Source organism: Dermacentor silvarum, chromosome 1 (genome assembly GCF_013339745.2).
Source record: "Dermacentor silvarum isolate Dsil-2018 chromosome 1, BIME_Dsil_1.4, whole genome shotgun sequence".
Lineage (NCBI taxonomy): Eukaryota > Metazoa > Arthropoda > Arachnida > Ixodida > Ixodidae > Dermacentor > Dermacentor silvarum.
This window is the reverse complement of record NC_051154.1, coordinates 196,120,403-196,134,854: the sequence shown is the minus strand read 5'-3', so window position 1 is coordinate 196,134,854 and position 14,452 is coordinate 196,120,403. Positions and strand designations below refer to the sequence as shown.

The following is a 14,452-nucleotide window of genomic DNA, read 5'->3' as shown; positions in this document are numbered from 1 at the left end:
TTCTTCATTTTGTTCACGCTTGAGCAAATGTTTTTGACACAATTTAGCATTAACATCAACACACAGTTAAACATCCTTGTTTCACAACCAGCGCTGCCATTCTACACGGGAGTAAATAGACCTCTCCATGTTTGCACACAACGTGACGTCAGTACGAGTGCACCTCCCACCTACCGCACCTCCGAAGTGGGTGCTCGTTGGCAAAAAACGTTTAACTGACTGGTTCTCTACATAGAAGCGCTGCTTGTATCTAAGCTGCTGCGATCGCAATTTCTGCGTATTGCTATTTTTTTAAGAGACAGCATCTACAAACTGCGCTTGGAAAGTAACCGTCCTCGTTTTACTGGCCCAACAACGTAGCCTTATTACCTGTGCATGGTATTGCCAAGATTGCCTCTTCCGCAGATCAAACAGCCAGAAAAATTATATTACTCTTGTAAAGCGAATATTTAGTACGGAAGATGAACATTTAATCGGTGCCGAAACGACACTTTGCTTAAATGACTGGTCTTCGAAAAAAAAAAAAAAAGTCAGAGGCCTGCGCAGCACCCGCAGCACAGTCACAGCGTAAGCTAGAGAAGCAGCTCGAGTTTATTTTTTTTGCTCTTCGCGTCGTTTTCACGAGAACAATTCGAACTGTCCGCCCGGCGTCGACGGCGAGCTGTGGCTTGCGCCGCAACACGTCGGGATCTACACAGTGGTCTACTGAGCCAACACCTCCTAGACAGCTTGTTGTGTTGGCTTAGCCCGACGTTGCCTGGTTGCAGCCGCGCGCGTAGCTCTCCGATTCGCTTCTTCAGCAGAGGTTCGTACCTTGCGAGGAGGCGCCATAACATGTACCGAAGAGTAAACACAGGCATCCAGACTACGTGGCTCACATATGTCACATCGCTTGACCCGTGGCACGATGCGATGCTGTTGATGATGATGACGATGATGGTTTATTGATATCCCTTTCGAAATGGGGCGGTGACTAATTACATAGCCTACTTGAGTTCACCAGGTCCAGCTACATGCAGCATACAACTGCTATATGCAACGGCTACATGTTGGGACACCTGATGAAATAGAACGCAACTACAATGCAAAGTTTGCGGGTATCGACGCTACGCGGCACGCATGTCACATCGCGTGACAAAGGACATGATATGAGGATGATGATTTATTGGTATTCCATTGGAAACGGGACGGTGACAAACAGTCACCTAGCTTGCTTGATTTAATCACGTACGCTATACATGTTTTCCATTCTTGTATTTTTGTATACATCTCCGTAATCTTCTTTTTCTTCCTCACACCTCTGTCTACCTTGTACAATTAGCTTTGCAACTGCTACATGACGTGCCACCTCTTGTATTAAAATGCAACTGCAATATTAAGTGTGCACGTAACGGCGCTACTCGGCGCGCATCTCACATAGCGTGACAAGTGGCATGCTACGATGATCATGATTATTTATTGACATCCCCTTTGAAACGTGGCGGGGGACATAGACAAATAGCCAGGTTGAGGTACACAATATATATTTTTTCTAGCATTTTTGTTAGATCTCCTTTTTCTCCCTCAAACCTTCTACTTTGTGTCGCTATATATACATGTGCATTTGCTACATGGCGTGTCACCTGGTGTAATTATATGCAAATGCAATGCAAAGAGTGCACGTATCGACGCTACGCGGCGCGCATGTCACATCGTGTGTTTCCTCGCGCACTAGGACGCATTTATAGGGCATTTTCCCGCTGTAAGCTAGCAAGCGTTGGCGTGGCTCAGTGGTGCCATGTAAAAACATCTGCGGAGCAGTAACTGGGTATCTGCGCGAAGTAGTGCTCTCGTACAGGTTGTGAAACGTGCGGTTTTCACAAGAGTACCTGTGCAGTGCTAGCACGATGAAGAATCTTCTTGAAAACATGCTTCCAGTGCTTTGTACCGTTTCCCACATCTTGGGGGCCCCGGACAGGATGTACTAAAAAGAAAATGCCCATATCACCTTCATTAAAGCCTTCTTTCAATTACACACCAACACACTTCCCGTTAAGACCTGGCTTAACGATAAAGGCATCTTCGTACCCTGGCCAACCAATTGTTATTTATGCATGAGACCTCAAACAATCGAACACGTATTACTACACTGTTGGGACACGATTTTTCACTGGGATGCACTCCAGTGCACGTTAAAGAAGTAGTTACACCTTGACCCATATGGCCATATGGCATACGATCCTTGTCAGTAAATACATCAGACGATATACCGTACGATCTAATTATTGTCCCGAGCCTCCACGCTTTGTGTAAAACGAAAATGGAATTTGTGTAAGCAGGCCCACTTGTTCGTGCACCCTGTTTGCGAACATTTCATTGAAAGTGCGGTGTGTCTGAGAGAGGTGTATCGTGCGCTATCTGATCGACCAGAGTAGATATATGAACTTGGTGATTTGGTGTCATTTGAAAAATTTTTAACTCTGCATTAGCGAAACTGTGGACACCACGCTTTATGCCTTGTAACCCATGACTTTAAATGTCGACGTCTACATAAAGAAAAAAAAAAAGAAAAAAAAAAGATTTCGGGGCTCAGTGGTAGGGTATAGCTGACTCGCGCGCAGAGTGCCTAGGTTTGATCCCGGCGAGAAGTGTTTTTTTTTTTCCTCATTTCTGGCGATAGCTGCTACGGACAGCACCGGCGGTGGCGGCGGCGGACACCGTCGCCAACCGAAACAGCTATTGCATCGAGCCCATAACAGCTTACGCTGTAAAATGTGGATTCATTGACGTGAATGTACTTTGTCAATTTTCACTCTACTCTTAAACGATATACAAGATTAACTTCGTCTACAACTATCAGCCATAGCCTGTGGTGGCGCCTAAATTACGACGGGGGCGGAATGCAAAAACAGTATTTACCGTGCGTTAGGTGCACGCTAAAAAAAACCCCAGCGGGTCAAAATTAATCCAGAGCTCTCCCTTACTGCGTTCTCCATAAGCCACTCTGCCAATTAGGGATCTTAAACACAATATTTTAATTAGTTTTGAGATTAGACATCGCAATGCCAATGCACGGAGCGTATATAAATAATACATAATTTATTGCGCGTTAACTTCGCTGTGCCTGCTGCCTCCCTTTGCTGCTTTTAACTTTAGAAGACCCAGTTCTGTTTGTTTATGTGCATCATCGCAGCATAAATTTCTTGTCGTAAAGGTAAGTATAACATCTGTTGGGTACCGATTCCGGCCGCTGAGTTCAGCGGATGACGTATCTTCGTCGGTCAGCTGATGATGATGATCTATTGGCATCCCCTTTGAAACGGGGCGGCGACAAATAGTCACCTAGCCTGCTTGATTTAATCAGGTATACTATACATGTTCTTTATCTAGCATTTTTGTATACCTCTCATTAATCTTTTTCTTTTCAAAAATTTACCTTGTAGCGCTACCTATGATTTTAAGAGATCAGGTCGTATCCATTTTTTCCCTGCTTTTTTTCCACCAGTACTCTAATCGTCTCTTGCTTATCCCTACAGCTGATCTAGTGATGTTTCCTTCCATTTCAAACCCAATCGCTTCTGGGAGTTGCACCATAGAGAAAGCAATTCAACAAGAGCGGACACTCCCATAGAGCCCAGCGGCTGAATTGACGGCAGCGCGCCAAGCGGTCGGCATCAATCACTTCCGCTTTCGGTTTTGGGCGCGCGCATTTTGAACGCTAGCTAGCACACCGGCTGCGTCTTTTTTTTTTTTTGCTCGACCGCGCACGGTCTTCGTGCGGAATCGGTTTATTATTTGGTAAAAATGATTGCGAACGATCTTGTCAAGTCCCATAGAATCTGTGCCACGTGCCAATTTCACAAAGTACACGCAATACTCCTTGGGAAATGAGGAAATATTTATTTTGCTCTATATAAAAGCTCGTTCCGCGCTTTTTATGCGTACAGTCATACCTTTAAGTCCGATAGAATATGCCCAAAATCTGGCTGCAGGAGGTGCGCTTGGTCATTTCGGTCACGTGGGTATTTTCGTTTCTCTGTGCTTTCAAGGTAGTAGTTTGCGCAGTACAAGACGAATGGACGCCAAATTAACTCAATTTCTCACTACATTTCGCGTTCGGCACCCGAATCTGTCGGCTCCCTTTACGTCGGAGGACTTAGCAGGGACATCCCAATTCTTGATGAGAGAAGGGTTGCGCTTCGAAGATGGAACGAGGTACAAAACTAAGAAAGCGTACGACACGTCTGATAAAACGGCTGTCGAAATTATGTGCACACACATTCATTCTTCGATGATTGTGTGACGTATTTATATTTCTCGTATCTTTAATTACTCGATCAATGAGAAAGGGACTCCTGAGCAGCCCGGGTAGCTCAGTCGGTAGAGCGTTAGGCTTTTAACCTAACGGTCCAGGGTTCGAGCCCCTGCTCGGGCGCGTTAATTTTTTTTTTTGCCTAATGTTTTTTTTTTTTCCTTTTTTTTCGGTTTTGTGAACGCGGAGTTGCTAGATGTATTAAACAAAACGAATTTTCTCCACACAGCGCAGACGGCACTGAGATGTACGCTCTCACTCATCATCGCGTCTTATTCATTCCCAACTGTACAAAAATGACGGCCCCTGAAGTTCTGTCAATGCCTGGCCCCGCTGAGAGTCTCCATATTACAGGTGACGCATTTTCGCAAACTGGAGGCATTGCTAATCGCGCATTACACCACGCCCCTAAACACACACACACACACACACACACACACACACACACACACACACACACACACACACACACACACACACACACACACGCACACGCACACGCACACACACACGCACCACACGCACACGCACACCACACACCACACACACACACACGCACACACCAATGTGGACCATTTCCCACGCAAAGATGAGCCCAAACCGTCGCTATTTTTCACCGCGCACTTCATCACCACAAAAAACATGGCGCATTTCCGAAGAAAAGCCGATGTCGCTGTTCTTCATCGCACAGCCCTCCTGAAACTACCACGTTATCCACTCCCGCAAACATGCAAAGAAGGCAGCGTAACCAGTTTTTCATCACGCAGATTACCACGCACCGATGTTCTCTGGCGCAGAATACTGCTAATCTGACTGACAATATGATTCTTGAGGTTCACAAAGAAAAAAAAAAAGTTGTCGCAGTTTCACCCGAAAGGCGAAGCATCAATTGCGATAGCAACTTAGTAGAGAGCTATACGGAGTAAGGATAGTAGTTTTATCCGCTGTTCAAACTTGGACATGCAGCAGCACCGGCAACACACAGCACTGTTGTCGACGCCGTCGGCGTTTTGCCCGCGTTCGCACAAAATGCGTGCGGCGTTGGTGACTGTTGCCGGAGCCTCTGATATAAATAGGCACTTGGTGCCGCAGCTAAACGTCGCCTCCCTTCCCTGCCCCCCCCCCCCCCCTTCTACGGCCTTTCGTGCGTCAGAAGAAGGCGCGTTTGCTCTACATATATGGTGATTGTAAAGGAGGAAAGAGACGCCTACTTCTGCAGCCCTTAAGGGAGCACGGTACAGAACGCGCGTTTGTTCTCCGCCGTGCGTTCACTCCCCGTGAAAGCGCGCGTCCCTCGCGCCCTTTCACTTGCACATACAGCGTTCGGCGGCGCGCGGCGACGATTTCATCTCCATTAACGTCATACGGAACCTCACGGCGACGGCGACGGCGACGGCAACGGCGACGGCGACGCCGACGGCAGAAATCTGCTTTGGAGTGTCCATATAATTGCTATCGCAATAAAAAGTACACCAAAACACGCCAACGTGGCGCACACACGCACCTAGCATTGTGTGACTGCACACCGCCGAGAGCTGGCGGAGGCGGTGTTTTGCCAACCAGAGTCTGCAGTCGGATTTCATCACTCTTCGCAAACAGATGCTCCGCTCTTCTGTAGTGGCAGCGTAAATTGACCTTTCACCATGCCTCATTTCATGCGCCCCTCATTCTCCACGCCAAGTTCTAACCAAGTTGTAAGAAACGAAATTACTGCCTTCCACTGGTCTATGCAATGGGCATTTTACTGGCTTCTCCTACTTAGCTACAGGAGAGACCAGGATGCGATTGGCCATGCTTCAAAGATTAAACGTGAACCTTGATGGATAGGCCTCTTCGGGATGCTACGTGTACCCATGAAAATTAAGAGGCGAGTCCTTCTATATAGGCATTCTGGGAATTGTCCAAAATGATTTGATTCTGCAGCAGGAGCGATTCGTGCAGCTATACTTGATGACCTGACATACGCTGTGGGGATGCGCGACTATCACGCGTCTCATGATGTTTGCCCCGCATGGCTCCCGTTTCCTGTAATCCGGCTTCGCCGCGTAGCTTTACGGTGGCGGAGTTGCAGCGTATTACGAGAGATGGCGCTAGTGTTGCGCTGCTTACGCCACCTGACGGGGGGGGGGGGGGGGAGGCGGGCGAAAAAGGGAGAACGCTGTTCCTCTTCGGGTTGCTGTGGGTGGGCGATGCGGCCGTCCCGCGCGTGCGCCGATCCACGCTTCGCGAGACCGTCTCGCGTGGCTAGGAGCAGGGCACCGGTATGGACAAACACGGATCGTTCGAACATGCCACCGTTCGCGTGACCGTACACGTGAACGACTAGGCGATGGTGTCACAGCATGGGGTGAACATATTCGCTCGCTATCCGGTCGCGGTGAGTCGGACTTCCTTGACTTGTCGCGTGCCCGGCGCCATGTGAATGTTCTATGCGTAGTAATTCGGCTAGCGTGTATGAAAGGTGCAATAAATGCCCTTTTGATTGTTTGCACTACTGTGTTGTCGTTCCTTTGTCTCAAGAGCACGTATGAGACCCCACATCTGGCTGCCCAACGTGGGGCTCTTGGGACATCGGACGATAATTTTGACAGTTTTGCTCGGTTAGAGACAACCTTTGTTTGAACCGAAGCGTATACCTAGCTTTGATTTTGATCGCTAGTGTCGGCGGCGTGCTTTCTTGAGTGAGGCGACGGTTACTGTAGCGTGTTTGAACTATTCAACATGCTAAGCCTTTTCGCGAGGGTTTTGAAGTACACTCATCGGTACGAGAGCCACGTGGTCTGCATCGCGGGAAAGCGAGGCCTAGCGCCGGCGAAGCATTGGCAAGCCTGAAGCGAGTGAGTACGGAAGCCTCGTGGGTGGTCCGAATTTCTTATGTAAATAGCTTCTTCTGTCTCTTTGGCTTTGTTTGTCGCGGCTCTGGGAGTCCGGTGGCCGCGGGCCATGGGTGCCGCTACGGGCTGACTAGTATTGCGGCCTGGCGCTCCGACACCGTCTGGGACGGTGGGCTCAACTCGGATGTTGTATGTACCGAGCGGGGTAGGACCACCTCACAGAGCTAACGTCTCTTCGCGGCTGCCTGTTGTGTCCATTTTGGGTGATGTTTTTTTTTTTTTTGGATGCCGGTTGTTGTCAGGGTAGCGACGCATTAGGCCTAAGGCTTTGCAAAGCCGCCTATCACACGTTGAGAGACACAACCTGGTGGACCGTGGTGTCGAGGTGTCGCACTTTGCTTCCCTCATTCTAGTTAGCTTCGCACGAATTGAATTTACTCGTTCTACTCAAGAAATCGAGCTTTGTTCACGTGAACTTAGCATCTGAATAGACGCCCGAAAATTTGCTAGCCGATTTGAGCATCGTACCACGTGGGCGATGCGCATGCAGAATTCCTCTCCCTTGCACTACTTTAGTGTTTGTCGAGTGCATTGAGTGTACACAGCGTGAGCGGAGTCACCCCTGGTTTGCTGTCAACTGCACATCGTCTGCGCTGCTGCCTCGGACTTCAATCGAGCTACCCCAGGTGATGGAGATGCCTGTGGCCACCAGTTCGGCGGCCGCCTATGTCCGGCTCGGAACCCTCGGCGGCTGGGAAAAGATCCGGTAGTTACCAACGGCTACTGCGGCTCTCGCCTGCAGGGCGCGTCGGCGTGAGCGACACTTGCTCGTGTCGAATTATGCGTCGCCGTTTCCGAAGTCCTGGGCTGGAGTCGTGCCGTCGAATCTGCAGAGCTGGTGCTGTGACCAACGGACGCCAGCGGTGAACCCCAGAGACAATGTTAGCTCGCATGTTATGGAAAGCGCGTGGACATTTCCTCGGTGCGGCCACTGCTGCATGTACTACCTCTTGTTCGCGAAGCACGCGTTGATGTTAGACAGTGTTGACATGTTTCACCGGAGTATGCAGTGATTTAAGGTTGGGAGGATGTGGGGATGCGCGACTATCACGCGCCCCCTGATGTTGCTTTCCCCGCATGGCTCCCGTATCCTGTAATCCGGCTTCGCCGCGTAGCGTTACGGCGGCGGAGTTGCAACGTATTACGAGTGATGGCGCTATTGTTGCGCTGCTAACGCCACCTGACGGCGGGGGGGGGGGGGGGGGGGTTACGCGGACGCGAAAAGAGAGAATGCAAGTTGGTTCTTTATTCTATGGGAGAAGGCTCTTCCTTTTTGGGTTGGGGTCGGTGAGCAATGCGGACGTCCCGCGCGTGCGGCGATCCACGCTTCGCGAGACCGTCTCACGTGGCTAGGAGCAGGGCAGCAATATGGACGAACACGGATCGTTCGAACATGCCACCGTTCGCGTGACCATACACGGGAACGACTAGGCGATGGTGTCATAGCATGGGGCGAACATATTCGCTCGCTATCCGGTCGTGGTGAGTCGGACTTCCTGAATTTGTCGCGCGCCCATGTGAATGTTCTATGCGTAGTAATTCGGCTAGCCTGTATTAGTGTATGAAAGGTGCAATAAATACCCTTTTGATTGTTTGCACTACTGTGTTGTCGTTCCTTTGTCCCAAGAGCACGTGTGAGACCTCTCAACGCGTACACACTCTCACATGCATGTAATGTTTTTTGGGTGGTAGGCTGGAAAGAAAGGCTTTCTATGACTGTGACCGCAGGCTTAGTGCACAGGCAACCAAAAGGCTTAGTGCACGCACAAGCCTGGAATTACTGCTGAAATGCATTCTATGCGGTTAACTTTTAAACTTACTACGATATGCCATCATATAATTTTAGATTGGGGGATACAAGCCTCACACATGCGTTGGGGGACGACACAAACTCCATTGTGGGCCCGATCGCGCTCTTTTGTGCTCAACCTGGGTTCTTTTGTACGCCCGGCGGCTTGCGTCCCCTAATCTAAAACTCTCCATGAAGCCATTACTACGCAGGCGGTGAGAAATAGATGCTGCAGGGTTACGGCGAAAATACGCCTGGAATGCGTTGCCATATGGCTGTCGCTTCACAAGAAATTTTTTACAAGATGACGGCCTTAGACCATTATGTAGGAAAGTTACGCTCTAAATACAGCAAGATTTTCGTTGAAGGTAGGGAAGTGCTTGCCGCCTGCCCTGATTAGGTAAGTCTACCACATAAACACATTTGTCGAGAATTCGTTAAATGTGTAAAACAGGCACTCCGATTGGAAATCAGGTGCCGCGATCAAGGATTTCACAATCATCATCAGCCTATGTTTATGTCCACTGCAGGACGAAGACCTCTCCCTGCGATCTCCAATACCCCCTGTCTTGCGCTTGCTGATTCCAACTAGCGCCTGCAAATTTCCTAACTTCATCACCCCACCTAGTTTTCTGCCGCCCTCGACCGCGCTTCCCTTCTCTTGGTATCAATTCTGTAACTCTAATGGTCCACCGGTTATCCATCCTACGCATTACATGGCCTGCCCAGTTCCATTTTCATTTCTCTGAACAACAGTGGTAAGTTCCCAGTCAGGATTTGGCAATGCCTGCCGTATGGACTCGAACCCAATTTTATTCTTCTGTAAATTTCCTTCTGATGATCAGGGTCCCTTGTGAGTAATTCTTTTACAGACTCGATCTAGTGGCTGACTGGCGATCCTGAATTCCTGTTCCCTTGCCATGCTATTGAACATTATCGTTGTCTTCTGCATATTCATCTTCAACCCTACTCTTACACTTTCTCATACAACAACCTAAATGTTCATGAGTAGTGGAGCGCCGGCCATCTTTGCTAAACGATGACGCAGTACATGACGGAAGTATAGGCAGTGTAGCCCGTAGTGCAAAGCACTGGCAGCGATATCCAGCGTAGTATAATGTATCCTCACAGAAGGTATCCTCAAACCAGTTCCGACATTTTCTTTAGAGCACGACACACAGGCGTGGTACTTTCATGGAATGCAAGCACGCCTGCCATGTTTGCACGTCTGCCTTTCAGTACCGTGAATCGCGTGGTCCGAGTGTGTCGTAAACTACCTGTAGTCCCGCAAAAACATTGATCAGCGAAGCGTTTAATCAGAAAGCATGGAACAATGTTTATTGCTAAAACAAAAAGTACATCATGTGACTAGTGAAATATGATGTAACATCAGCATGTCAGGCGAAAAGAAATGACTCGTTGAGACGAGTGGAAAATGGAAACACGTACACCCATTCACGCACTGGTTATTCGAACTATGTACATGAATTGCCAACTGTTCCAAATAGCTATATGGATAAGGTGGCTTGAACGCCGTACTTTTCGTTTAATTTTAATTCGTCTAGACACTGGATACAAAATTGGCGTTGACGTTCTGTCCGATAATGCAGGACCTTAAGTCAGCCCGGTACATGCACAATACTTCGAATTCTAAGAAGGCACAAACATGCGATGATTAATGTAGTTGACGCCGAAACTGAACGAGCATTTAAATATACTCAATGCAAGTACGGAACATTTTGAAGCTTTCGTTGTGCTGTAGCGCTGCACATGTCCGGCACACTGTCGATAACGTAGACCAAGTGCGCCAATAATCGGAGGCGCCGCGCGGTAAATTTGCATAAAAGATTATTCGAGTATACACGCGTCGTTAAGCCGTTTAACAAGTATTTCGACTTCTGAACAGCTTATTCGTCTTTATTGTTGTTTTCATCTTCAAGTGTGGCGTTGTTCCGTCGAAGTCAAATGCCACCGTCGATCTCACACTTACCGCACGATCGTGGCGCCGCATATTAAATGCGGCTCACGCAATGCTGAAAAAAAAAATCAATAGAAGCTATGAAGTGAGAAGTTAACCAAGATTCACGGGATCTTCGAGGTAACAGTGGCCCCGGAGGAATCCCTACGACCGCTTGTGTACGACCGCCTGCGGCCGTGCGACGCACACTGACGCGGAATGACGCCACTCTGCCCACATGGCGCCACTCTGCGACAGCTCACGAAGTAGCACGTCCAGCCTACGTCGAGCGTCACGCGTTGTCGCACTGTGACGTGTACTGGAAGCAACAATTGCGCCTCCATGTGCGCTTCACTGAGTAGTTACACCCGGGCGAAAATTATTTGTTGTCCATAGGGAAGGGGAGGGTGACATACTCGTTTTGATAACCGTTTGCCAAGATGTTCGGCGCCACTTTTTTTTTTTTTCTGCTTTTGTATTTCGCTGCGTGAGCACAGTTATGATTTGATGATGGAAGGAAAAACTTGCTGGTGAAGAAAACGATGTAACAAATTATTTTTTTTGCAGTTTTTAGACGGCGTAAGGACAAATGAAAAATGACTTACGCTCACTGAACAGGGGACCGAATTCACAAAGCTTTTAGTTTGGAAGTGCTTCGCCAGTGGCCAGCCACCTTCACTAATAAGGTGTGCAGCATTCGTATTGGCTGGTATTTGCTCTTACGAACACATCTAGCGCGAGAGCGTTTTGTGAATATGACCCATGCAGGATGAATACGAAGACCCAATGTTTATACTTAGCTAGGAAAGGTTTTGTAGTTATATTTTAAGAACTTTTTTTTTCTTTTTGAGTGGCTTCTTTTTGTGTTGCTTTTTTTTTTGGCACCATGCTTTCACGGCAACCGTCAAATTGAAATGGTGCTCGCACAGGGAGCTCTTTTTTTTTTCGCGGGCGACAATTGGAGAATAAGCTCTTAAAGTGAGACATTGAGCTCCACAGCACAAAAAAAAAAAAAAAAAAAAAGAAAAAAAAATTACGAAAGCAAGAAAAAAAAAAAAAAAAGGGGGGGGGGCATCTTGAGCTTAGCGCTCGCTGATTTGGTTGTGGAATTAGGCTAGCGGAGGGTCTTTATTTTTTTCTCTCGCTATAACGATATTGAAGAACAGACTTTACTAATATAAACAGCCCTAAATATGAGGTAACTGAAATCGCCTTTGTTATGCTTCAGGGCGGACAAGACAGCGCAAACAGTTTGTCTGGCAAAACGCGAGTCGTCGCGTAGATTCCGTGGTTCGAGGTTTTAAAATATTTGATCACTGTCGCGTTCAAGAGCGCCGTAATTAATACGCAACATACGGCGGAAACTGCTGGCGCTAGCCGGTGACTAACGTATCCTTAAATGTTCGTCACATTCCGCGAACAGTTGATTATAGTTGACTTAGGGTTCTCTACCAACCAGTTGACACAGGACCTGCCAATCGGTGTTCGGCGTCTATGGAGCGCCCGCTCAAAATTGCAGAGTCAATTGCGCTGCGTGTAGTCCCCCTGTCATGCTTGAGTGGTGGTTATATTCTGAAAGCTATATATATATATTCACCGCTGCTGTGAGAGACGCCGTAGCGAGAGATTTCGGATTGATTTTGGCCATCTGCGGTTCTTCGAAACGCGCAGCGAAGTGTCATTACGTGCTCGATTTTACATCCCGCTCCCGTCGGAGTGTGGTCGCCACGGCCGAGAAGCCATCCCGCGCCCTTGTGTTCGGCTGCGGAACGCCTTATAGCCGAAGAGCTACCGCGGCGGAGATGGAAGAATCTGGCCGAACGGATGCTGTCAGACCCGCGCATGGAGCGAACACTCGGCATTATACATATGTGAAGAGAAGGTCTAAAGGTGGGTGGACTTCGGCCCTTGGCCGTGTAGCCCTTCAGCTCCGTTGGACTCCTTGGGCGGCTTCTCGGTGAACCCAATGTGGGCAATTTGGTTGCCGGTGATGTGTCGCTGAGCCGGTGGATCTTCAGCCAGCAGCAGTTTTCCTGCAACTGCTGATGTCGCCATGGTGAGGAACTGCGTGGTGGGCGCCTCAAAGAGCAGGTGGAACACGTAGGCGCCGCTGTACGACAGCACCGTCACTACGATGAACTCGCACATCTGCGGGGTGAGAACATTATGACAGTCAAATGAGTTGCTTCGTTATTGCCGTTATTTGACTAGTGCGTGAACGTAAAACGGTTCATGCGTAACCTTTCGACATTTACTGCAAAGTGAACACTGGTGCACAGTGTTCGAACTTAAATGCACTATCAAACATCAGACGTTTGAACAGCTCAACGCAGGAGGAAGAAAAGAGGCACAGGACAGAACGCTGCGTTTCTTCGTCCAGTGTTGCGTTGTTCAAAATCCTTTTCTGCTGTTTGACAAGATGTACCAACCATCCCAAACGAACACGTGTTTGGATGAGCCAATTTAAAGCGCATGCATATGAAGAGGCATGAATAGAGTAACCTGATGAAACGTGCGTCTCCATCTATGGAGTTCTTCCTTTATCAGTCTAACGCACTCGTTCGGCAATGTAGCAATCAACGTATAGCGAAAAATCAAACCTTTTGAGGCATTAATCCGCGACCTCCTACGGTCACTTGCACAGATCATTTGCCAAATATTGCATATACAGTGCATGAAAGTGCACTGAAATTCAAAGTTGTTTCATATTAGAACTGAATACTATTTATCACACTAGAATGGTCGCAGCTATACATATCGTGTTTGTCGTTGAAAACATAACTGAAATAACCGAGCCAGCTGCTTGAACAGAGGTAACAAACAACAGCAGTATGATAAGCTTGCCGCTGCTGTAACATTCGTAGAAGAAATAACGTCGCAAATGTAGAGCAAATAAATAAGCATAGCGCAAGGGGCAGCTATGTTTGCGGACAACTTTATGTGGCAATGATGGGAAAGCTACAAGGGCGGAACGCGGAACTTCTATTCACGCGTTACTACGCTAAGTAGTCCGACAGAGTTTGACAGCGTTTTCAGTTTTTTGGAAGAGACAATGAATCAGCGCATCTCCCACGTGTGACGGTTTCGAATTCGCCCAAACGCTGAAGAGGAAAGCAGAAAAATAAGTCAAATCAAGCACTGAAAATTAAATTCGAGGGTTTTACGTGCCAAGACCACGATTTGATTATGATGAACGCCTTTATTTATTTGACCGCCTGGGGTTCTTAAACGTGCACCTAAATTTCGCCGCCGTCGAAATGCGGCCGCCACGGCTGGGATCGAAACCGTGACCTCGAGATCAGCAGCGCAACGCATTGCCACTAAGCTACCACTGCGGATAAAAATTTAGCACTGAGTAGAGTATTTTGTCTTGCTGTTTTAAATAAGAGGTTTATATTTTATCTTCTGTAGCCTATAAACTAATGGAAATAAAAATGCGGGACTTCTTTTTAGGAGCGCACTTATACTTGTGGGCACTTTCTCTCCGTAGTTTTCCCTTCATTCCCACAGAAAGTTGTCCG

General features: G+C 48.1%; 1 protein-coding gene and 1 non-coding gene across 15 annotated transcripts in view; one reads left to right on the top strand and one right to left on the bottom strand.

Moving 5' to 3' along the window:
* LOC119436607 (nose resistant to fluoxetine protein 6-like) overlaps positions 1 to 14,452 on the bottom strand; it is a 211,581-nt gene that overhangs the window by 123,321 nt on the left and 73,808 nt on the right. Inside the window, exon 14 of one of the 14 annotated variants that reach the window (XR_007464436.1) lies at positions 11,078 to 13,079. The exons of the other annotated variants lie outside the window; for them this stretch is intronic. The gene's annotated coding sequence lies outside the window, so the exon portion shown is untranslated. The remainder of the gene's footprint in view (positions 1 to 11,077; positions 13,080 to 14,452) is intronic. 14 annotated transcript variants of the gene reach the window in all.
* On the top strand, positions 4,342 to 4,414 carry Trnak-uuu (transfer RNA lysine (anticodon UUU)). The gene has a single exon. It is a non-coding gene; the product is annotated as a tRNA-Lys (tRNA).